The following is a 26,684-nucleotide window of genomic DNA, read 5'->3' on the forward strand; positions in this document are numbered from 1 at the left end:
TAGGGACTTCATGGGCCCCTTCCTTCATAAAAAATAAAATTTAAAATGTATCTCTTATAATTGTGTTACTATGACAAATATATCCGTCTTATATAATAAAATATTTTCTTCAACCTAAAAGTTCATTTTTTCCTTCTGATTTTAAAAGAAATTAAAACATTTTCACGGGCCTGGGCTCTGTGCCTACTATGCTGAATGGGTAAGTGAACGCTGGTTGATGTATAAGCAGTTTGTTCAGTTTTATTGCTGAGCAGCCGTCCAGGGTATGACTATCCCAACACGACTAATCATTCTCGTATGGATGGATATTTAGTCTGTTTCTTGTTTTTTGCTCCTATGACTAAGGCTCCCATGAACTTTCTTGTACCAGTGGACATATGTTTTCATTACTCTTAGGTTAATACCTAAGAGAGGAATGACCAAAGAGCTCGCTAAGGTGGGTGCACTATTTTATTCTCCAACCCACTTGGTATCAATCAATGGTGAAAATCAATCTTGGTAATTTTAGTCATTCCAGTGGATGGTAAGTGGTCAAATGGCTCATCTTTCTTTTAGCAACAGAGTCCTGAGTTTTATCAGACCACGTGGCTGACTATTTACATTCTATATTTCCCAGCATCACTTGCAAGCTGATGTGACCATGTGACGATATTTTAGCCAATGAGCTGCAAGCAGAGATAATATGTGCATATTTGAATCACATTTTAATAAGAAAGCTACCTGCTTTCCCTTCCCTTTCCTCCATTCCTTAGGCCAGGATGTGAATGCGGTACAAGTGAGCCAGCTCTGACCATGTGGAGAAAGACATCCTAGAGGATGTCAGAGTAAGAAGCTGGAACCTGAGTCTCTGGATGACTTCATAGAACAGAGCTGCCTACCTACCCTGGACTGTCCGCCCACCTCTGGGCTGTGAGAGAGAAGTCAACTTCTGTCATGTTGGAGCCACTGTAATTGTGTCACCGCAGCTTAGCCAGCATTTTGCCTAATATAAAATGCTTTTAGTCAATCTTGTCAATGGATACTTACTGATTCTCTAATGTGAGCTAAATACTGTGGTAAGGACTATAGATTTTTCCAGGATGAATCAGATACCAGATAAACGTACTCTCACCTGAGACGGCAAGTTATGAATACTTGGGGAGCTAAATAAAAGTACAAGTTAACATTATCCAACATCTCCCAAACTTTCATAGGGTAACACATGCTAAATGCCAAATGAGTGGACAGACAAGGGATGGAAACGCAGAAAAAGATAAGCCCATGGCTTTTCTTCTCTGACAGTTGGCTAGCATCAAGGCCCTGAGATAATGTGACACACCCTAGGCTACTAGGGGGACAGGGTCACAAAAGTTCAAGGCAAATGGGAAGGCAAACACATAACGGAAAAAGGCAAAAGGAACACAAGGAAGCTGGGGTAACATGGAAAGGTCCTGGGCCAGAAGACCTGCCTGCCAAGTCCAGGATTGACATTACCTTTGACTTAGATGAAGTTTCTTCATTTATTTGGCCTCCCTTTTCTTATCTACAAAATGGAAACTGTTTTATTACGTTTACTTTGCTCCAAGAAACAGAGACACACTCATGTTAACTTGAGTAAAGACGGTGAATATTGTAAGGATACACACAGTGTGTAAAGGAGACAGAATCTCAAAGAGATCTGAAAATAGGATCTGCTGTAGGATCGGGCCTCAGGGAGACTGAAACTGCAAAGTAGTTCTGTATTTAGGTCAAGTGTAGGGTCTTTAGCATCAGGGATCCATGCATCTTCACTTTAGAGCCATATTTTTAGTGATACTTTAATAAAGACTTTCTGTTTCAAGCTATTGGAACACCAACTTAAAATGTTTTGAGCAAAAAAAGAAATACACTGACTCATATTGTTGAAAATGTCAGTGTGTGTGACAGCCTCAGACATCACTGGAGTCAGGCGGTCAGCCAGTGAGGCCAGGACTCACTCCCTCCTCCTCCCTTGGCTCTGCTCTCCTTCATGTCCATCTTACTTTAAGACCCCACAACATGACTCGAAGGCGGTGGGCAGCTCCAGCCTGTCATCCTCTGTTTTAGTCAAGGTCCAGGATAGGAAAGACATGGCACTCAAAGTGGGTAGTCTAAGGCAAGGGTACTAAATGGATGTTTCAAAGAGCAAAGGAGGAGAGAGGATCAGTTACCAAAACTGTGACAGAGAGAGCTGTCTCTCAGGACCTGTGATCTTCAGTAGAGGAACACAGCCAGTATGCAGCAACCCCACAGAGGAAGAGTCAGCGGAATAATAGCCCAGCCTCACTCTTCTCCTTCCCTTATCTCCTGCTGTTACTCTTAATTGGCTGCAGTCAACTAGAAGTTAGAAGGAGCTTACATTGTGCGGACCAGTTTTCTTCAGGGCACAGAGCAGGGGGCAGAAATGAAGAGAGTGGATTATTCAAGATATCAGTGCATCCTACCAGACTTAAGTCCAACAGAAAAGGGCACAATTGTAAGCAAAAGTCCCCAGCTGTGTCTCCGTAGTTCTGCCTGAGGAGCACTAAGGAGACCCTCCTGACCATCACTGTGGCCAGAGGAATGAAGCCTAGATGGGGCCAATGCCTCCCACATGTCTGTGAGTAGAGAAGGAGGTCGTACCCCCAAGGAAAGTAGCAATTTGGATTCCTTTTATTTCTTTTTCTTCTCTGATTGCTGTGGCTGAGAAGTAGAGGTCACTATTTAAAAAAAGAAAGAATGGATTTAAACAGTATCTACAGTGACCATACTTCTTCCCCATTTATTATCCCATTTATTCATATAAATATGTATGCTGAACGATTTTTTTGCAAAGGAGAGTTATAAATAAATGTAGCATGACTAAGGTATCTGGTGGGGCAAAAAGAGTTTGGACTTGGAAAAGGTAGGTGTTTGGAAGAAAATGTTTCTGTATTCCCCTGTTACAGAACAAATGCAACCATGAACGGCATTCAACAATTTAGGTAGCTGATTTGGTATATTTATCACGTTCTTGACAGTAATTTTTTTCCCTTTTGAAAGTTGTACGAGTGGAGAACTGCTGGCATATGTGCTCACATGTTTCCTGCTTCCATGCCAATTTTTTTCATTTTATAGATGGAGAAACTGAGTCACGTATCTGTTAAATATTTGTTCTAAGATTATAGAATTAAAGTTTGATGCCAGGACAAGAACCTGGATATCCAGATCGATGACAAAATGTTTAGCGATACCAGTGCAATTCTAGAATAGTCTTCAGGAAAGCATAATACCTCTCTTTTTAGCTGATTGTCCTATTTTGTTGTATTATTCAGGTTCCCTAGCATTTTTGAGAGTGTTCTCTCATTGATCAATGCTGAAGAACAACCTATGCAAAGGCACTGTGGTGGGTGAGAGTATGGCTGGTTTTGAGGGGCCAAAAACCCAATATGACTGAAATGGAGGCATAAACGCATGGGGTAGGGGCGGGGGAGAGGACACTGGAGAGGCAGGCAGGGGCCAGACTGTACCCGCTCTCATAAGATAAATCATCATTTATAATTATTATTCAATTTTAATTTTTTAAGTTCAGTAAACTTTATTTCATTGTATTTTTAATGGTTTTCCTCTATTTAAAGTAGCCGCATATTACATTAATTACCAGTAATACATTTATTAGTACTTATTACTATTAATACATTTAATAACTATGTAAAAGTGAGGACGTTTTAAAGATATTAAGAATAGGTGAGTGTAGAGTACACATGGGATATAACGAATTCATGAAGGAAATATTTGAATGAGAAGAGTCTGTGAAATACTGACGTACTGGGCATTTTCATCTACCCCTTCAGATCCACTTTCTACCCTCTGCACCCTTCTCTGTGACCCCAGAGCTGACCTCTAAGGCCCGTATCACCCCAGTTTCCCTTGTCCTGTGGCTTCTAGCTGGATTTGGCCAATGGGAGGCACTGGTTGGATCTGAAAAGGGGAAGAATGTGAGATAAGGGTCTCTACTCCCCCACATCCCTTGCAACAGGGTCACTGTGGGTCGGTCCTCTGCCAAAGGGCACTGCTCCCACCAGACCTCCCTCACAGATACAGGTGCTCTCCAAGGTTCCTGTAACCACCTTGCCACCACACCTCTCACACCCCGGCGTGGTAATGCTTCCGGCTGTTTTTGCCATTGGGACGCAGCGCCACTCCTTGTTGGGCTTTTCTTAACCCTTGTAAATCTTCTCTTATTAAATTCTCCTCACTTATCCCATTTCAACACTCTGCATTTTCCTGCCAGAACCCTGACTGGTATGCCTGATGTGGTGGAAAGTATGAACTTTGAAATCAGACATAAGTAGATTTGAATCTTGGCCATTTAATAGCTGTGTGACCTTGGGCAAGTCCAAGTAGAGAAGCCCAGTATTCATCACCCCAGGAAGACTCTACCCTGTAAGTTCAGGCATCACATCTATCTCACCAATACAGCCCCAGCTCTTGGGGGTTGTGTTTAATACTTAGTTGGTACCCAAGAAAAAACTTTTGTATGGATGGATTTCATCTTTTATGTGGCCTAGAAGGAGAGTAAGAGAGCAACTTGTCAAACATTCTTACTTTTCAGGTGATACACAAGTGAAACCAGGTAACTCAGACTGGGACTTGAAACCACGTGTCAGGACTCAAACACAGCCAAAACCCAGATTGGGACTTGAATCCACAGTCTTTTAACTGAAATCACACACCTGGTCTCAGGACTTAATGAAGCTCAGGTCCTTGCTGTCTCATCACAGAAAGAATTCAGTGAGAGACACAGTGATAGGTAAGAAGTGGATTTATTTAGAGAGAAACACACTCCACAGAGTGTGGGCCATCTCAGAAGGTAGGAGCGGCACCAGGGTATGGGGTTGTCAGTTTTTATAGGGGTGGGTAATTCCATTGGCTAAAGAGTGGGAGGAATATTCCAGCTATTTCGGGGAAGGGGTGGGGACTTCCAGGAACTGGGGCACCATCCACTTTTTGACACTTATGGATGGCCTCAGAACTGTCATGGTGCCTGTGGGTGTGTCATTTAGCTTGCTGACGTGTTACAGTGAGCATATACTGAGGCTCAAGGTCTAGTGGAAGCTGACTCGCCTGCCATCTTGGACCCATTTGGTTCTAATCAGTTTATGTTGTGTCCTCGGGCTAAGTTATGCTTTTAAAGGTTGTGTCCTGCCCCCTTCCCTCCTGTTTCACAAGGCTGAGGTATAACTTGTGCAAGTAGTAAGCCTCAGATGGGCTCTTTAATGGAAGCAACATAGGAAAGGGTTTAAAAAAAAAAAAAAAAAAAAAAAAAAGGAGGGCTTCCCTGGTGGCGCAGTGGTTGAGAGTCCGCCTGCCGATGCAGGGGACATGGGTTCGTGCCCCGGTCCGGGAGGATCCCACATGCCGTGGAGCGGCTGGGCCCGTGAGCCATGGTCGCTGAGCCTGCGCGTCCGGAGCCTGTGCCCCGCGACCGGAGAGGCCACAACAGTGAGAGGCCCACGTAACGCAAAAAAAAAAAAAAAAAAAAAAAGGAAAAAACATGGCAAGTAACTCATGGGCAAAGGGTGCCCTGCCCACTCCACCATCTGTCCTTACAAGAGTTCATCTCCTTTCCCATATTACCCACTTCAATAGACAGTTTCCTTCTGAGGGTAAATTCTGTTGAGATAGCATGTATTCTTTCCAACAAAGAGGAAGCAAACTGAGGGAAGGCACATGAAGGACCCAAGGGTCCCATGCAGAAGACAGTGAAGGAGCGCCAGATGGGGCAGAGGGTTTATTTGAGACACAGAGCCTGATGAGCAGAGAAGCCACAGATGTCACGAACCGTGAAAGTCAAGAAGTGAAGAGATGGTGTTAGTGTCCTAGGGCTGCTGTAACAAATTACCATGAATTGGGCGGCTTACGATAACAGAAGTTTATTCTCTCACAGTCCTGGAGGCTAGAAGTCTGCAATCAGTGTGTCGGTAGGGCCATGTTCCCTCTGGAGGCTCTTTCCTTGCTTCTTCCAGCTTCTGGTGGCTTCGGGCATCCCTTGGATTGTGGCTGCAGACTCCAATCTCTGCCTCTGTCTTCACATGGGCTTCTCCTCTGTGCGTCCATGACTTCTCTTGTATCTCTTAGAAAGATACTTGTTGCTGGATTTAGAGCCAACCGAGAGAAATACAGCATGGTCTCATCTGGAGATCCTTAACTTATCTACACATGAAAAGATCCTTTTTCCAAATAAGGCCACATTCACAGGATCCAGGGGTTAGGATATGAACATACTTTTTTGGGGGGCGGGGGCACCATTCAACCTACTACAGATGGCAAACAGAACAAATGTTAGCCAAATTTTAAGCAAAAGAGTTGCTTGATGAGCTCTACATTTAGTGGATAAAAAGGAAGCTGGAAGTAGGGTGCAGAGAAGGGATAAAAATAGAAGAGGGTTTTTGGTTGAAGCTCTTGCCGGATGGGATGAAAGCATGGACCAAAGCAGACACTGCAGGAAAGAGAAGGAGGTAAGCATATGAAAGATCTTATAAAATAACTATTGACCTTGGTTATTTGAAGTTCTCTGCAACAATATAGAAAGAGCATAGGATTTCAAGTTATCAGACCCAGGTGTAAGCCCCAGCTTGTACACTGACTAGCTGTGTACATTCAGTCCAGTCCTTTGTCTCTGCAGCTATAAATTGGGGATAATGGCAAAACCAGTTCACTATACAGATTTATGGCAAAATTCAAATTAGACACCACATGGGAAGGCAGTGTAGGCTAGTAGCTAAGTGTACAGGCCACAGCATCGGTCCACCTGGTTTAAAATCCCAGCTCTGCCACCAGCTATGTAAGTGACCTTGGGCAAATTGCTTACTTTCTATTCCTTGGTTTTCCCATCTGTAAAGGATAGATGATAATAATTACCTAACTCATGAAGTTTTTGTTGGAGGGTTAAAAGAGATGATCCAAATAAAGCACTCAGTATCTAAAATACAGTAAGCGCTGAATAAATATTATCTTATTATGGGAAAGATTTTTGTCAACATCTAAGTACTTACAGCAGTGACTTGCAGTTCTGGCTACAGATGGGAATCTCTTGAAACTTTATAAAAATAAAGATGCTTGGGCTTTGCCCTAAACCTATTAATCAGGACCAGTAGTTTTTAAAGATCCTCAGATGATTCTGCTGCACAAAGGAGAAATTCACCACAGCAGGACATGTTATTAGGATCCATTTCCTAACAACATCCATCAGGAGAAAAAGCATAGTCTTTATCTTAGGGAGACCATATAGTAGCCTGAACCAACCTGGGCTTCACTTTTCCTTTTTTTTTTTTGCGGTACACAGGCCTCTCACTGTTGTGGCCTCTCCCGTTGCGGAGCACAGGCTCCTGATGCGCAGACTCAGCGGCCATGGCTCACAGGCCTAGCCGCTCCGCGGCATGCGGGATCCTCCCAGACCGGGGCACGAACCCGTGTCCCCTGCATCGGCAGGCGGACTCTCAACTACTGCGCCACCAGGGAAGCCCCGCTTTTCCTTTTTGTAAAAGTATCAATACTTACATAGCACTTATGATATGCCAAGGACCATTAACTCACTTAATACCTACAATATCCTTATGAAGCAGGAGTGATTATTACAGATAAGGAAAATGAGCCACAGAGAGGTTAAGCAGATCATCAAAAGTCACACAGTTAGAAAGTGGTAGAGCCAGTATTGGAACTGCAGTCTTCTGGCTCAAACAACTATAGCAAACAGCTTCTCTCAAAGCTATAGTGTCTCTCAAAGCATGTAACCTCTACATCTCAGTTTTCTTATCTGCAAAATGAAGATTATAACATTACTTACTTCCTAGGAGACTTGTGAAAATGAAGTGAAATGCTGCCTATAAAGCACTCAGCAATGTATTTAGTACCTACTAAGCACTAAATGAAAGTCAGCCATTATTAATCACTTTAATATTATCACTAATGATTCAGTTTCATAGAAATATAATGCAGGTTCCAGCTCAAGTCTAACTAATACTCTGAAATATCTGAGCCTGTTTATCGAGCTGCTCGGGCAGGACACCTGGTTTAAGGCAATGCAGAATCTATCACTTACATTTACCTCCTGAGCCTCTGTTCATTTCCAGTGCTCACATGCCACAGTCCAATGGTGCAGGGGGACTTGAAAAGCTAAAAGGCCTGTGGTACTAGTGAACAAACAAAAACTCAGCAAGACATTGAAGAACAAGCAACACTGCTTCAAGGGGCCCTGTAAGTAAAGGCAAAGTGAAAGCAGAGTGGATATGCTTCCGTCTTCCAAAGAGAATTTCCTACCCTTTAACTTATTAAGGAAATCAGAGCCCTGACATGAGGATAAGAGAGAGACAGGGAGAGAGTGAAGGAGAGAGAGAGCAATGAGAGCATTCTTACCAGATAACACATATGACACATACTTCCAAAAAACACATAAATGCATTTCATAGGTTGTGTAAGTCTCTAGGAATAAGAGCTGGAGGAAATTCAAACTGATAAGGTAAATGACAGCCTACTGGGGCTAGGGAAACTCAGGTTACACAATATTTTACAATTCCCGACACAAGCACGGATTAGAGTAACAGACAGAGAGGGAAAAAAAAAATTTAACCTGTAAGAGTGTGTGTTTTGTAGAATTTTTTCAGATCTCTCAACTCCTGGAAGCATCAGCCCTCTTGCTTAGCTTCCACCACAAAGCACAAGAGGGCGCCAGAGACGGTAGAAATTTTTGTTTTCCCAGGAACCACTCAATGATAGAAAGTCTTCTCTGATCTTTATATAAGGATACTTATTATTAGTTCTCTTGAGTTTTAAAAAATGAAATGACTATGTGCATAAGTTTACTGGCTAATACTTTCGGGTGAGGTGGATAGTTCACAAGTGAAAACGCTAAAATATGTAAGCAGTATTGGAGAATGCAGAGGGTAAGGAAGATTGCTAATGATGAATCAATTCACTTGTCAAACATTTATTAGTTGCTTTCTGTGTGTCTGCTGGTTAGATGCTGTGAGTGCAAAGATAAATGAACCCGCAATTTTCCATTGAACTTATTAGTAACATCAGAAGTTAAAATTATCATAACACTTTATTTTTTCTTATTTAAAACTCTCTTTATCCTCTTCATCTGTTCACCCATTAATGTCTTCAGAGGGATTCTGTGTAATGGTTAAGCACAAGGGCTTCGAAGTAAGAGGTAGAGATGAGACAGGTACTAATATTATTTCCATTTTACAGATGAGGAAACTGAGAGTAAAAACCACTAAGTAACACATCTTCGATCACACAATTAATAAAGGAAAGAATCAAGGTCTGAATCCGTTTCTAGTCTTACTCTTATTGTAAAACTGACATTTTTTTCAGAAACTGTCATTCCCCCCAAATGACACAAATACCCTCTGGTATAATACATGTTTAAAAAGTATGACCTCTGGGGCTTCCCTGGTGGCGCAGTGGTTCAGAGTCCACCTGCTGATGCAGGGGACACGGGTTCGTGCCCCGGTCTGGGAGGATCCCGCATGCCGCGGAGCGGCTAGGCCCGTGAGCCATGGCCGCTGAGCCTGCACGTCCGGAGCCTGTGCTCCGCAACGGGAGAGGCCACAACAGTGAGAGGCCTGTGTACCGCAAAAAAAAAAAAAAAAAAAAATTACATGGTTATGAAAACATGAAAAAACCAAGCAAGATATATAAGGGAAGACATAAATTGAATTCATACATTTCTAGGTAAAATAGGTTAAAAAATCTCATTGTGATTACTGAATTCCTTATATTGATTGGTCCGGGTGGGTAACATAGGATTTGGCTAAAGGCAAACTGGAAACAATTTATCCAAATACGATTTGGAAGAAAGCAGTTTAGTTGAAATTAAATTGGCTCAGAGGACAATTTGGTCAAAAGAAAAGTTTGATGAAAACAATTTTCTCAGTTTCTGGTTTTACAAAAATTGGTTAGTTTGGTTTACTTTGGGGAGAGTCATTTTACATCTGTTGGCATTTTTGTCATTTAAAAAAAATTTCTCAGAATTTGTTTTCTTCTTTCTGTTTAAAGTCATTTTAAGGATGCCTGGAACTGGGTTTTTCATCAGCTTGACCATTTGTCAAATGTGTTTCCTCTCAGGAGATACGATTAACATCAATTAATTATTTATAACTGGGAATTCATAATTGACTAATTATAAAAATGAATTACCAGAACACAGTCAACTTCTCAGCGAAAAATACTGCAGCTTCTCTTTCAAACATTTGAGCTCTTGGAAACTGGCTGCTTTGGGGTCTTTTCACCACTTTTATGCAATTTACTGTTAACAGAGAGTAATGAAGGGAAGAAAATCTTGCAGGGAGGAAGCATTGAGGATTCCAGCATGTACAAAGCCACCATTATCTGCTAAGAGGCTTCCAGAACCTCAATTTAAATTTAAAACTAGCAGGCAAACTCAACTGTAGTAGTGGAAAAGAGAAGATTAGGTGGAAGGAAGGCAGTGAGATTTTAATAATCTTGATGCTGTAAACTTGGTTGAAAGCACGAGAGGGCAGTGCAGTGCTAACTATCTCAGCACCGACTGCCTGAAATATACACAGACTTGCATCTAAACATGACATTAAGGAAAGGAAAAAAGTCGAACTCACAGAAACAGAAAGTAGAATGATGTTTGTCAGGATCTGAGAGGTGGGGGAAATGGGGAAGGTTAGTAAAAGGATACAAGCGTTCTGTAAAATGGATGTATTGGGACACAGGATTCTTGGAAGGATTAAATAAGACAATGTATGGGAAGAGCCTGGGACATAATAGCTGCAGCATAATTGATAACTATTATTATTGTTGAATGTTATTTTCATAGTATTTACCATTTCTGAACAAGATAAGTGATATACAATCTGATTATAACAGCAGACAGTTTACTTTCATCCTCATCATGGATGAAAAGTGTAATTAGTTTAGCCCTGTCACATTCATTCTCACGCTGAAAAACCATCTAATGACTGTGGGGATCAGTATAACTCACTCAAATATAGAAATCAGAGTTCTTGCAGAGCCACAGCAGATGAAAATGTACTATTATGTGTTAAGATGATGCTAAGAAAAATTTTCTGAGCACAGCCCAGCAAGCCAAGAATTTATAATCCAGTTTTTCCTGTCAAATCCCAATACCTGATTCAATAATGATAGTCATGATAATGACAGTAGTTCTTATTTTTCCAGTCAACAAGACTGCTAAGCCTTAACTGACGAGAAGAATTCACCTGGGCATCCAAGTCATCCTGCCATAAGGTCAATCATGATAAATCACTATACTATGGATAAATCACTCAGCAAATAAATATTGGCTGGTGAGAGTATGAAGAAAAAAGCACCAAGGAACAGAAGGAGTCACAGAAGCTGCCTGGTCCACTAGAGATTATTGTGTGAGAATCTAACACTTAATAGCAGTTCAGAAATATTGCTACCAACCACTACTGGCCTGGACAAATACAGTCTGAATCAAGAACTCATTTGGAACATTACTCAGCCATAAAAAAGAACAAAATAATGGCATTTGCAGCAACACAGATGGACCCAGAGATTGTCATACTGAGTGAAGTAAGTCAGACAGAGAAACACAAATATCATATGATATCGCTTATATGTGGAATCTAAAAAAAGGGTACAAATGAACTCATTTACAAAACAGGAGTCACAGATGTACAAAACAAACTTATGGTTACCAGGGGTTAAGGGGGAGAGGGATAAATTGGGAGACTGGGATTCACATATACACACTACTATATATAAAATAGACAACTGATAAGAACCTATCATATAGCACTGGGAACTCTACTCAATACTCTGTAATGGCCTATTATGGGAAAAGAATATAAAAAAAGAGTGGATATATGTATACGTATAACTGATTTACTTTGCTGTGTTGCTAACACAACATTGTAAATCAACTACACTCCAATAAAAATGAAAAAATAAAAGAGACTTCGGCAAGTACAGTTTGACCCAAAGACTGAATAACTATTGCAAACAGTAATCAGTGAGGTGGTATCCACTGTAGAAAACACCTTAGCTGGAAATTATTCATGTCCATTCAAACTGGGTTTTCCTTAAGTTTTTACCTTTACACTTGGTTACTATTTCCTTTTCAGTGAAAAATATGCACCCTTTTGAGCATGGAGGCTGAACTAGCCTGAATAGCTCCTGGAAAAGTTTTTTGTATAAATGAATGTTCACTCTGAAAAAAAAAAAAAAAGAATTCATTTGGGAATTGAAAAGTGGAAAGACTTAGGTTTACCCCCAAGTTGTATATGAACAAAAAGAAGAGAGTAAAGTCGGCTGATAATATTTTAAGTTTCTTTTGTTGAATTGAATACTCTATGTTATATGCATTTTTTAAATCTTTTAAATTAAAAGATAGCGCTCTGCTTCATATTCTTTTTGGTACAAATCTAGCTATATGTAAAGGAATGAAATTAAATGAAAACACAGTAATTACATTTTAAAATAAACACGTGCTTGTTGTGTTAAAATAATTACATATGCTTATTAAGAGAAAACATCCAAAACACAAGTATTTATTCCAAGATAATGTAATTTTGGCAATAGCTTCGTTATGCTAACACAACAAAAATAACCCCCATATATAATCCATGTTACACTGGAGATGATTCACCATTTTCTCCAGTAACTTCAAAACCATCTGCTTTAATTAGCTCTGCTTATTACAAAATCATCCTTCTGTTTTCTAACATGCTATAAAAATGGATATCAAAATTACTATCTTCAAGGTATTGTGCTTTTGAATGAACTACCTGAATTGCAAGGACTATCATATAGGATTATACAATAAAAAACAAAAATGTGCTCTTTGTAGGAAAACTAGTGATTTAAATCAAACCTACTGGAATTCAAAGAGAGGGAAGGTTATCAATTGGATAACTATGGTTAGTGGCCACAAGATGAATGACTTCATCTGCAAACCAAATTCCTCAATTTAAAATTGGATGGCCTTTTCCCTTGAAATTGCTTGGAGGGGATCACACACTTTCTACAGAGCCAACATTAATTCATTTGGTTGGTATTACTCTTCTTTTTCCAGGATAAGATGGACTGCCTGAGAACATTAGCTCCTTCTGTAGTCATAGTTCAAAAGTGGACCTAATTGTTAGTAAACCATGCTAATTGTCAGAAACAGATGCTTTAATATGGGTAAGTTATTCTTGACAGTGTAATCATGGCATGATGATCTGCCCTTGGCATGATGATCTGCCCCTGAAATAAAGATTCCAGAATTCTAGAATTTAAGAGTTGAAGGAGACTTTGAGTCATTTAGCTCTTCTTGTAGCCACTGTTCGGATTAGGCTGGAGATTCTTCTGACTTGTAAAACTCCCCAAGGATGAAGATTCTATTCCTAGCTTACTAATTGATTCTAAGAACTTACTAACACAGATGTCTAAATCCTTTCCTAGAGCCCAAAGTGAATCTGATATTTTTGTTGTGGTCCCTGTAAATTTCCAAATGTATACGCCATGCTGTTGTAGAAGGAGTACTGAACTTGGAATCACAAGACCTGGACTTGGGCTTCCCTGGTGGCGCAGTGGTTGAGAGTCCGCCTGCCAATGCAGGGGACGCGGGTTCGTGCCACGGTCCGGGAAGATCCCACATGCCGCGGAGCGGCTGGGCCCGTGAGCCATGGCTGCTGGGCCTGCGCGTCCGGAGCCTGTGCTCCACAACGGGAGAGGCCACAACAGTGAGAGGCCCGCGTACAGCAAAAAAAAAAAAAAAAAAAAGACCTGGACTTGACATTTCCTATTTGACCTTCAGCAAGTCCTTTATCCTTTCTGGGGTTCAGTTTCCTCATCTGTAAAGCAAAGCTAATAATCCTTACCTATCTCAAAGGAGGTTGTGAGAATCAAATGAGCTAAGGTATGTAAAAATGTGCAATAATTATAAAGCTGCAGACTTTCATCCTAAGCCTTGTGATATTAGGAAGTTTAGAAAGAAATAAAGATTTAGGGCTTAGATCTTAAATAATTATGCTATTAGGAATCTCGGTTATGACAGTTCTCAGTCTACACTAGACAAACCACTCACTTAGGGGTCTGAGCCCTAGGCCCCAAATCTACAAAATTTCAACATCCATCCATCGCTCTCAGACCCTTTCCAAGCAGTTTGTGAACTGTAAATCATCATACGAATTAAGCTGTTACAAAAATGACTAGTACTATTATACTAAGAGCCAGTGAGCCACCTGTTTCAGAAAAGCCTCAGGCTAGATTGTCTAATAAGAGCTGGGGTAAGGACTTTTTTCTTGGAACCTATAAGGCTTATCCTTTATGAATAAATCTAGTTACCAAGGAACTTGACTAGCCAAAGAATCAGATGATCCTAACATGCTAGCCAGCAACCCCAAAGTCAAAGGACCATTGTGACAAACAAAGTGGCAAGGAAAGTATCTGTCATCTGCATAGCGCTTTGCAGTTTTCTAAGCTCTTCCATGTGTTACAAACCAAATGTGTAATATGACTGCATCATGGGAGTAATCTCAGTAATCTGAGAGGTGACAACAAAAAGGAAGGAAATAGGAGCTAAACCACTTAAATAACTTAAAACTGTAAAATAGATTAAATACACAGATGTATACCAAACTGAGCTATGATACTAATATCCATCAGAATGTAAATCTGTGCCATTCATACAAAGAAGTAGAGATTTGTGCCTACTCAGCATTTATTTCCCTTTTTCCCATTCTTTGCTCTGGGAAAACATCATTCATGTCCAGCTCTATGTACTTTAGGCGGTACTGACCTCATCCTTTGGTCTTAGGGTTGGCCCTGATTGATCTAAACCAGTTTGGATAATCTTAATCTCTGTCATTACTCAGGAGTCATCCAATCACAGTAAAACCTAGAACTTTCGTTTGGAGGATATGGGAAGCATCTTCCTCCCTCCGCCCCCCCCCCCACAGAATGTGAAAGAGAAAGTCTTGTAGCCCAGCTGCTGGCAGCTATCCTGAGACTGTAGAGAAAAGAAAGGCACCTTATCCATCTCAGGGCTTTTGGGTTATGAAAGCCAATACCTTCTCTCTAGATTTAAGCTTTGAAATTGATTTTCTGTTCTTGCCACACAAATCATTTGACATGATATTATTTAATATATAAGGGACTTTGCCATCATATATTGCATAATTGGACACTCAAAATGACTCAGTGACTCATCTCCATTTTATAAAAGAGGAAAGAAGTCTCCGATAGGTTCATGACTTGCCTAAGGGCCATACCAGGTAAATGTTAGAGCCAGAAATGGAACTATGTGTTCTGGTCTAAAACAATCACTTTTCACTCTACCCTGTCATGTTGAAATGCCAAATTAAGGGCAGATTTTTAAACTTTTATGACCTAGGCAACATATAAGATTTTTCAATTATTAATGTTGTTAAAACATGGTAGACACATATTATAAAATGAAGAATCTTAATTTTGGTTTTCAGCAATGGTTGGATTCCTTAATTTTTTTTTTTTTTTTTTGCTGTATGCGGGCCTCTCACTGTTGTGGCCTCTCCTGTTGCGGAGCACAGGCTCCGGACACGCAGGCTCAGCGGCCATGGCTCACGGGCCCAGCTGCTCCGCAGCATGTGGGATCTTCCCGGACCGGGGCACAAACCCGTGTCCCCTGCATCGGCAGGAGGACTCTCAACCACTGCGCCACCAGGGAAGCCCGGATTCCTTAATTTTTAAACCTTTTGCATATGGGCCCTAGCCTGTGGTCTGAGTATGCTGTAACTCGCACTGAATGTGTTGAAACTCTTGTCCTGTCCAGTATAACAAGGCAGAGATATTGATGTTAAGTTATGTGAAAGTTGGGTTGTAAACATCTCATGGTTATCGCTACTAGCACTGATGTTAAGGGCGTCCAGTGGAACTCTACAAATTGCTGTCGATTTCAAAGCATTATTCTTTGAAAGCAAGATGAGACCCTGTATTAACCTGTTGTTTGTTTTTCAGTGTTTCACTGAAAAGCCCATTCTCCAATGTCATGGGTGTGGAGTCGCATTGTAATAGAAAGGCGTGACTGATATTCATTCATTTGGCAAAAATTTATTGAGGACAAACTATGTGTCATAAACTACTAGAACTCAGTCACACATATGAATAAACCACAGTTTATTCTACCTTTAGGTTACCTGTCCTTTCGTTTTAATTCAGCCAGACAACAATTAGCAATTACTGTTTGAGCATCTTTTAGGGGAATGAGGAGTTGGAGGAAAGAAGAGAAATACTGAAACACTAAAAACTATTTAAGAATAATTAAAATGTATGTCTGTAGCACTGAATCTGTTTACAATTGGTAGCCACATAACGAACATGGTGTGGGCCCAGTTTCCAGAAAAGACTTCAGGAAGGTAGTGAAACATGAATCCAGTAATAATAGGGGGAAATTTTTTATTTTCCTTAACAGAGGGTCCCTCTGCCTCAATAAGACCTACCTTCATGCATCTGGCTCTATATAATGCTTGAATTTAAGCAAAGATTCCAGCTTTTTAAGCTGGTGTCATCATGCAGAAAATAGGAATAAAACTAAAACCTTCTTCATGGGGTGGTGTTGATTATCCAGTCATATGATGTGTGAGGTGAAAGTATTTTTATATCAGTTAGGATGCTTTCAGTTGTAAGTAACAGAAAACCAATTTTAATTTTGGCATAAATACTCCAAGGAATGTATTCTCTTCCTTAAAACCATAGTGGATCAAGCTTCAAGCACAGTTTGACTGGGGCTCTAACTTTGTTTCTCTCTGAATTTCTCTAATTTTTCCTTCTTTGTGTAATGGCTTTATCCTCAGGCTGGCTTCCAGTGTTTTTCAGGATATAGTCCTGAGATCACCCTCATCAGACTCTCCTATTGAACCAGAATCTTGGGGTATAGGGTAGGGAGAGAGTGTCCAGGAATCTTATGCTTGAACAATGTCCCAGATAACTCAGGCATGGTAAAGATCACTGGATAGCCCTGAAAGAGGAAGGTAGAAAGGACATAGTCTATTCCAGATCTCCCAATTACAGCCTATAGGGATTTAGCTTTAGCTAACTATCAATATTTGGGAAAGTACAAGTCCATTTATTCTTATTCCAGGCACTCAGAGAGAAACTGAGGTCTGAGATTCTATGAACATGATGTTTAGCCAAGTCTCATTTCCCTGTGTCCTTCCCTTCAGACATTTGACACATACACCACTGTCTTCACAGGAAAATCTATAGGGGGAGAGGCAGTTGGAAATTGAACTTGCAGAGAGTATCATTAGGATTTTTTATTGCAGCAACAAACACAGATTCTGGCTATATTAGAAAAAGAGGGGGTTCATTAGATAGATATTAGGTGCTCGCAGAAGATGAGAAGGTGTCTGATTGATCAAATGGAAATCACATCTGTTCTTTTTTTGTACATGGGATGGAGGGTGAAATCTGGCATTGGGGATCCTGGGATAAGAGCTACTATCTTCTACCAAGACTACGTACAAAATGGAAGTATCCAAAGAGGAAATAAGGAGTGGGACCTGCCTACAGTTAAACAACAACAACAAAAATTACCTGATTAAAACATGGGCAAAGAAAATAGACACTTCTCCAAAGAAGATATATGAATGGCCACCAGGTACATGAAAAACTGTGCAGCATCACTATCAACAGGGAAATACAAATCAAAACCACAACGAGATATATCACCTTACACCCTAGTTAGGATGGCTCTACTTACTAGGAAAAAGAGTAAAAAAAATATGTAAAATGTTACCCCTGTGCACACAACCACCCACAAATAAAAACTGCTTCAGCAGAGGGAAAGCAGTTAAAAATTGGCAATTTGCAGAGAAAGGAAATTAAAATTTCACATCCCGTGTGAAGTGAGCAGTCTGAAAACTATCTCCCCAAAGCCAGCTGAGACTGTGCGCTGAGGTTGGCGGCCTTTAAAGGCCTACCAGGGCTGTCTCCTGACCGTCTGTGGAGCCTTAGGCCCCAAACAATTTCCCACTTTGATGGTGATTCCTATCTGTCACTCACGCCAGTTCCATTAAAAAATCTTCTCCAGCTTTTTGTGCAGAACAGTGGAAATAGACTCCTGTGGAAGATGACAAATCTATCCTATTTCTGATTGCTATGGCTGATTCCTAGAAAGTTCTATTCCTTGAAATGTCTGGATTCTAGGCAGCTGCACATGACCTGATTTTTAAATAGAGTCCTGGACCGTCACTTCCCCAGGGGATTTGCCCTTTAAGCTGCAGAGCCGACAGGCATCAAATGATACCCATCCCAACGCCGGGAGCCCAGGGAGAATTTTTCCGTTTCACAGCTGAACCAAACTTCACAATGCACCAGGGAAGAATTGGTAAAAGGTTGAGCTGGAGCAACTGTCTTCAAATTGGAATACTAATGATGACCTTTAATGAAGCCTGACAGTACAATCTGTTTCTCATTGTTGCTTAAGTGCCGGCTCCCGAGCATACCCTGGTTTTCAAGGAAGGGACAGACTGGGATAAATGGGCCCTGCTGGTGAGCAGGCCTGAGCACAGCTGATCTTTCAGCCAGGATTAAATTAATTAAAGTGATTCTCTCGGCCACAGAATTAGTCTTTTTATCTGTCATTATTGTATTGTTTATTAATCTCCAATGGAGGCTAATTGGTATCTGAGCTTTTGGGGGCAAGGGATCTGGGAGTGATAGGGATGAAATTGCCCTCATTTGGAATGGGGAGAACAGGAAGGGTTGTCTTAGTTCTAGATGTGAAATGAGCTTGTTAATTTAAGACCTTCATCAAAAGACTACAACAGCCCAAGGCAAGAACTGTAAGACAAAATGAACCTATATGGAGAAAGCTTTAGCTGTGTTGGCTTTGCCCCAGATTAGTAATCAATGGAATAGTCACTAAGAAACCTACTACAAGCATGGCTTTGTGCCAGGGAATTAGAGGGACCCATTCATATGCCATGGCTCCTTAAATAGGGTGCACTTTAGTTAATGAGATGCCCGAGTCCCACGCCCCAGAGGAATCTGGAAAAAATTTGAAAACTCATCTAGTTCAAACTCTCATTTTACACATAATACGTAAGTTACCATTGGCAGTGATGATGTTTCTCAAAGCTGGGGTATTTCTTGGAGTGGGAAAAAGGTGCCAGGCCAGGCTTGGGACATCAAGATGTCAGCTGGGTACAAAGAGAACAGAGTTTCACCTTCTAGTCTGCTTTCAGTTCTACTCTCAGGGCTGGGGTAAACTTGGAAGGATGACCCAAGGAGGGGATACTGGGACTGGGAATATATGAGAAAAGTATATACACAAGACATCTTGAGACAACTTGCCAGGAAAAAAGAGAACCAAAGTTCTGTCTGTACTAGTAAAGGCTTTTTAAGCTGCAAGTGACAGAAACCCAATTGTCCTTTGCCTTCATGGCCACTCCAGGGAAGTATTTTCTAGTGGAATTCCTATTCTGAAGGCTATATTGCTTTAGCAGTTCTCTCTTATTAGTTTGAGCTCTGGCATCTAGGGATTGCAAAAAAAAAAAAAAAAAAAAAAAAGCTGATCGATTTCAAGACATTATTTTGTAAGCTTGGGACCTCTCTGGCAAAAGCAATCCTTAAAACCACAGTTAACTGTTAATCTGTTAGTGTCAGTGGACTAAGGTCCAAAGCCAGAAATCTTGCTCATGATCCTCAAATGTAGACACCACCCTTGCGGTTTCTGTCGCTTAGCAACAGTCTTGCCACTTTAACTAATTCCCATTCTGATCATTAGGTACCACTTTGGCCTCTGCTAAGCAAAGTAAAAGCCTGAGGTGGGAAACGGCTGATGCTTTCTTGCCTCCAGGCTGCATCTCAGCCAATGGCTGTCTACAACAGAGCCAGATAGGGAGTCCACAGCAGGAGGGAAGAATATTATTTTCTATTCTGTATTGTCTCTCTCCTTTGTTTGTCCTATCAATAGGGTTGATAAGGGATTCATATTTTCCAACTCAAGCAGATACAACCATCTTGAATGACCACAGCAAAAAGAGTATCCCAATAATGTCCCTTTGTTGCACCTGGTATATATCAGAAACTCACAAGGGCTCAGCCCTGTAGCGGCCACCTCCACCACGCTAATGTTGGGAAAGGGATGCCCCTTCATTGCTGGAGCTCACCCCGTAGAGGGTGGGGAGAATCCCCAGAGCTTCACCCTACGTGGGCCACTTCCACTGCTGCTGTTGTTACTGATGGGGAGGGGAGGTCTGCTGTTTCCTTGCTGGCTGTCACCTGGAGTAAGCCAGGGACAGTTAAAAGACCTCTGTCCCGCAGGATTTCCTCCTCCAAGTCCTCAGGCTAGAAAGCATGAGCTTTCCTCAAAGCCTTTTCTGTCTGTACCGGCTGGTAGTTGTAAGTTTCAGGCTGCCCTAGAGCCAGAGACAGGCTCTCTAGGAGGGAAAAAGAGCAGCAATCCAGGAAGCTCACTGCTGGGTTGTCCCTCAAGGACTGGGTTTCCTACCCGGCCTCCTGCTCTGATCCCCCTCCCGGAGTCCTCTGGTAGTTGCTTTACACATTCTATCCAGGATTTTTAGTTGTAGTCAGAGAAGGCAATAGAGTATAGTATGCTTATTCCATCCCGACCAAAACCAGAACTCTTGTGTCTTTTCATCATGTCTCCATTATTCTTTGAACACATCTTTGCTTTCTGATTCAATAAGGTGTTCCAGGCTCATCTTACATTTTCCTCGTCCAGTCCTTAAATCAGTCATTTCTCAAAGGAGCTCTGGTTCCTTTTCATAGAGAATGGTATTTAGGAGCCAAGATCTGGGCACCGGATTGCTATTTGCTATTGCTATTGCTTTGGGGCTTTGCTTCTTCCAGCCCTTTCACTGCTCTCGGATGTTCTCAGTGGTCAGACCTTAAAAGAATCAGCCATAGTATCACAAATAATAGTGCTACCTGGCTATTTAAAATTAAGTTTAAAATAAATAAAATTAAAAATTTAATACCTCAGCTGCACTAGTCACATTTCAAGTACTCAACAGCCACATGTGGCTGGTGACAACCATATAAGACATTGCAGGTATGGAACGTTTCTATTATTGTAGTGCTGATCTAGATAATTTCTGCCCCAAATCATCTGCTTTATGTATTTCACTTTGGTTGTGAAAATGAAGCATAAAGCTTATGTCAAATTTTTCATAATATCTATCTATTAAATTAAATACACAAAAACTTATGGTTACCAAAAGGGAAGCGGGGGGATAAATTAGGAGTATGGAATTAACAAATACAAACTACTATACTACTGCTATATCTAAGCAACAAGAATTTACTGTATAACACTGTATAACAATATCGTGTAATAACCTAGAATGGGAAATAATCTGAAAAATATATATACATATATACATATAACTGAATATATATACATATAACTGAATCACTTTGCTGTACACCTGAAACTAACACAATATTGTAAATCTACTATATTTAATTAAAAATATTAAATATACAACATCACCTATAACAGGCATACAAACAACCCAGGATGCGCTTCATAGCAAAAGAATGAGTAATGCCTTCAAAAAATCAAACCGTTCTCCAGGCTAGCAGTTTACCCACTTAAAGTCAGTTTTAGCTCTCAAAGGACACCAGAGATTCTAACTCACAAACTTCTCGAGGATTCAGTCCAAGATATATTACCAACTAAAATGAGAAATTCTTATTTTCATTCTCCATCTGTATTTTTTCCACTGAACCAGTGAGGAAGGGAGGGATACTAAGTGAACACACTGTTGACTATGGAAGCATGATGCCCTTCCTCACCAGAGGACCATAGGATGCAGCCTCCGCTGTCTTGATGAGAACTGCTGTAGAAGCTAACACAGTTCTCACTATTTTAGCATTCTTACTAAAGTGTCAATAAGTCCAGGCCTGCTGACAATGATTGGCCAGAGGAAAAAATGATCTCAAAATTGCGTCACAGAGGTATATGTACAATATATATCAATAATATATATTATTATATATAGATATGTATACTATTATAATTATATAATTAAATGAGCTAATGCACATATAGAGTTTAGTATAAGACTCAGCACAAACAGTAAGCCCCTGTTACGCTTTAGCTATTCTTTGGATTCCCTTTTTTAAAAAATGGAAGTTTAGTTTCTGAGTACAAGTATACTTCTCTTCCTCCTTCTCCTAGGCTGTCTAAGAGTAATTCCGTAACAATTTGGCAGTCACTTCGGTAAGCACTTTGAATATATTACCTCATTTAGTCCTCAAAACAACCCAATGAAATAGGTACCGTTATTATACTCAGCTCCAGGAAGATTCAATAACCTGCCCAAGATCACATAGCTTTGAAGGTAGTAGAGGAGAAACTCTGTGCATGTAGTCTGGCTCTCAAGCCAGGACTCCTAATCCCTGTGTAAGAAATTCCAAACCAAGTTGCAAAATACTTTCACACCAATTTTGTGTGAAAAGGTTCAGAAAATACTGATCCCAAGCTATGAAGCCTTGTACATCATAACACACACACCTAGCATTCTAATACCTAGTGAAAGGAGAGGCTGAGGACACAAATTCAGAAACAATGCAGATGTTAGCACACACATACAGTCCTCCCCTGGATGCTCAAGTCCCTTATATAAATGACATAGTATTGTATATAACCTATGCACATCCTCCTGTATACTTTAAATCATCTCTAGACTACTTATAATACTCAGTACAATGTAAATGCTATGTAAATAGTTGCCGGTGCATGGCAAGTTTAGGTTTTGCATTTTGGAACTTCATGAAAAAAAATTTTTTTAATATTCTTGATCTGTGGTTGGTTAAATCTGAAGATGCGGAACCTGCGGATACAGAGGGCTGAGTGTACAGTACTTACTTTGTATCAGACATTGTTCTCAGCACTTTATATATACTAACTCATTCAATTTTCCCAATATCCATACAACTAATAAGTTTTGTATGTAGGATTTGAACTCAGGGAGTCTGACACCAGTGGCCATAGTATATTGTCCCAAAAGTTGCTATCACACAGCTGGTGATGTCAGTTACTAAACAAGTGATCCCACCACAACTACCACTGCCACGACAAACTTAAAAATTCCCAAAAGTTGAAGCTACGAAGTCTTTAGCCTTATCTTAAGAGAAGCATATAAACAGAAAATTTAAAACAGTAAATCCAGTTACTGTAGGTATTCTAGTCCCATAGGCTACTGGAATTCTTATTTGCCACACCACTCTCACATTTTCTTGTTATTAGTTCTTTATCATTCACATAAATACACACACTCACACACACACAGCTCCTTCAGAAATACTCAACCATTATGTTTGTCTTTCTGAATTATTCTGACTCTTTGCACTTGAGACTTGTAGCCCCTTGAGTTGCAATATGCCTGAAACAAAAGAGGAGATCAGTTGAAAAACCTAAGTGGACCTTCTTAGAAAATTGCATGCTTCCATCACAGGGCTGTTGTGAGGATCAAAGTGAGAATGTGTGTGATCTCTCTTTGAAAATTCTGAAGGCCTTCAGAAATGGAAGGGATCATTATTATCTCCATACTAAAAACAAAACCCTAAGCTCTCTTCCCAAAACAATTCCTGCAAACACAAAATCAATGGGAAGGCAAGGTTTGTGGTTCATAGTCTTTCTTTTTATTGTGTCAGACTTTAGAGTTGCTGTGGGTCTTTTAGTTGTTAATATTTGTTTCACTGGCATTGCATAAGACTTGCACAAGCTCATGAAGACTGCGCAGTAAGATTCATTTATGAATTGGCCAACAGATGACACAGTTTTTTCAGGGAAATTTGCATTTGTCATTGCAATAATTGAATTCACTGCTCAACACATGAGTAAATTCCTCAAAGAAGTCTTTGTGTCGTGCTTGGGATTAAGAGTATTTCTTTCTGTCAAAGCAAGGCAAGTTCTGCCTGAAATGAGTTTCTTTTTGCAGCACAAAAAAAGTAAACTGGAAAAAGATGCTAAGATGATCCTTTGGATATGATGACCTCAGTTGAACCAACTTGCCCTGTGGCCTGAGTAAAGCCATACAATTTATCTGGACCTTGGTTTTCCTGGCTACAAAAAGGGGAGGGTAAACTAGGATTTTGTGATCCCTTCAGACTCTACTATTTTATGATTCTATTATTCTTCCCTTCTGATGTGCCCAAAAGATTAATGTGGTGCGCCTAGGCCCTAACAGTGGATAAACCTTAATGTTCCAGAAGGAAAAGCGAAACTTCATTCTACCTTCATTATAATCAAAAATACATTTGTACCACTCACTTTATAGTTAACAGAGTGTTTTCGCATATATTATTTCATATGATCCCTACCATAAACCTTTGCAGTAGCAATTTTTATTCCATTTTACAAGTGATGATGGAATTGAAACTCAGAGTGAGTGGTTCAATGTCTCTTCCAAAATTTCACATTTAATGAATGGTGAGTCCAAGACTTGAACTATAGGTCTGGAGTAGTGTAATTTCCACCACTGATCTGCCTGACCATTTATTATAGGAGGAGATTTTTACTCCCTCCTTATAGAATGCAAATGTTGGTATTGAAAATTACGCTGGTGACCTATATCTTCTCTCATGAAATGATGGTAAGAAACTAGTTGAGCAAGAAAGCTTGAAATCCTATTGGGCCTGTTTCATAAACATTGTGAAGGTAGAAGTCCAACAAAAATACTAAATTCTATGCCTTGACATTCACTCATTCATTCATCCATTCTTTCTTTCATAAATTCAGCACATACTCGTCAAGTGCCTACTATTGCCAGGCATGGTGTTAGGAGACACAGCACCAAATAAGGCCAAGTTCCTGCTCTCATAAAATGTATAATCTAGCAAAAGAAACAGACAAATAGGAATTGTTATGAGTGTTCTGCTAGGAAATGGCTAGGGTGCGACAGGAGCATAGAGAACAAGTTTGTGACTGTCTGGAGCAGTTAGAAAAAGCTTCCCATTGGGGCTTCCCTGGTGGCGCAGTGGTTAAGAATCTGCCTGCCAATGCAGGGGACACGGGTTCAAGCCCCGGTCCGAGAAGATCCCACATGTTACGGAGCAACTAAGCCCGTGCGCCACAACTACTGAGCCTGCGCTCTAGAGCCCACGAGCCACCACTACTGAAGCCCGAGCGCCTAGTGCCTGTGCTCCGCAACGAGAGAAGCCACTGCAATGAAAAGCCTGCGCACTGCAACAAAGAGTAGCCCCCTGCTCGCCTCGACTAGAGAAAGCCCGTGCGCAGCAACAAAGACTCAACGCAGCCAAAAATAAATAAATAAATAAATTTTTTTAAAAAAGCTTCCCAAAGGATGTAGGGTCTAAACTGAGAACTGGAGCAGGATGAGACCCCTGGTAATGTAAAAGGCACGGGAGGTGTTTCACGTGGAAAGAAGAGCATGAGCAAAGGCAATTTGGCTTTTTCTTTTGTAAAGTTACTGCCTCCTTTTTTTTTTTTTTTTTTTTTGCGGTACGCGGGCCTCTCACGGTTGTGGCCTCTCCCGTTGCGGAGCACAGGCTCCGGACGCGCAGGCTCAGCGGCCATGGCTCACGGGCGCAGCCGCTCCGCGGCATGTGAGATCTTCTCGGATCGGGGCACGAACCTGTGTCCCCTGCATCGGCAGGCGGACTCTCAACCACTGCGCCACCAGGGAAGCCCACTGACTCCTTTTAAATATGTTTCTAAGATTTTTAAAGTACAAAAATAATACGAGCTTGTTGTGTTATACGAAATAATATAAAGGTCTATAAAGAATAAGTTAATATTCTCTATCTCCATTCTCATTCCATTTCTACCCAACAAATATACATTGCTTTTGTGTGGAATCTTCCTCTTCCTCTCTACGAAACAGTTATGATGTAGCTAAATTGTTTTGAAATGCTTGGATCCAGACAGTGTGGTATTATGTGTGTGTTACTTGGTTTAAGTCACAAGCCAAGAACAGTCAGTTGCCCTGATCCAGATGTGGCTACTATAACTGCTTCAGCAATCTTCATCTTTGAAGGACACAAGGACATTTGGTTGATTATATAGTGAATGTCAGAAATGGGATTTTCACAGGTGAAATGAGTAGCTTGTTAGCATGATAGATGTTAAAATGGGCTCTCATTGGTGAAACTGGTAGTATTCAATTATATATGGCTTATTTAAACTCTTTTACAGACACTCCACTTCCTTGCATGGATAGGGTTTAAGACTCCAGTAAGGGCTATAGCCTGCTCCCCTAGGGATGGTGTCTGAGGCCTGATCCTAAAGGGTACTGTCTAGTTTGTTTTGGGGGATTTCTGATGGCCTGAAAGACCATAAGGGAAATAGAATCCTGCCCCTGCAGTATTGTCACATCTGGCTCAAGGGAACCTGCTGTGCAAGGCAGTGAATAAAGCAACTAGAGGTCAGAGCTGGACCTAATTAAGCTTCCAGAACTGGTGATGTGACCTGTTTGTGTTTGTTTGCTAATAATAATTAATTAATTAAGTCAGACACTTGCTTTTATTACAGCCCAGTAGTGAGATTGTAGGGGAGTAGCTAACTTTTCCTACCTAAAACTATTAAGAAGTTCATATTATTTACCAATATGACCCTAAGAGTGGTGCATGTCTTCACAGTACATACAGATACACACACACACACACACACGTAAAGTTTTAAATAGTAAAAATATATCATACCAGATTCATTTCTCTTTTTTTTTCATTTACTAAATACATCATGGCCA

At 40.7% G+C, this 26,684-nt stretch overlaps 1 pseudogene; it reads right to left on the reverse strand.

The window, feature by feature from the left end:
• Window positions 1-3,899: 3,899 nt before the first annotated feature.
• LOC132526482 (protein artemis-like) overlaps window positions 3,900-26,684 on the reverse strand; it is a 94,623-nt pseudogene continuing 71,838 nt past the window's right edge.

Source organism: Lagenorhynchus albirostris, chromosome 9, assembly GCF_949774975.1.
Source record: "Lagenorhynchus albirostris chromosome 9, mLagAlb1.1, whole genome shotgun sequence".
Taxonomy (NCBI): domain Eukaryota; kingdom Metazoa; phylum Chordata; class Mammalia; order Artiodactyla; family Delphinidae; genus Lagenorhynchus; species Lagenorhynchus albirostris.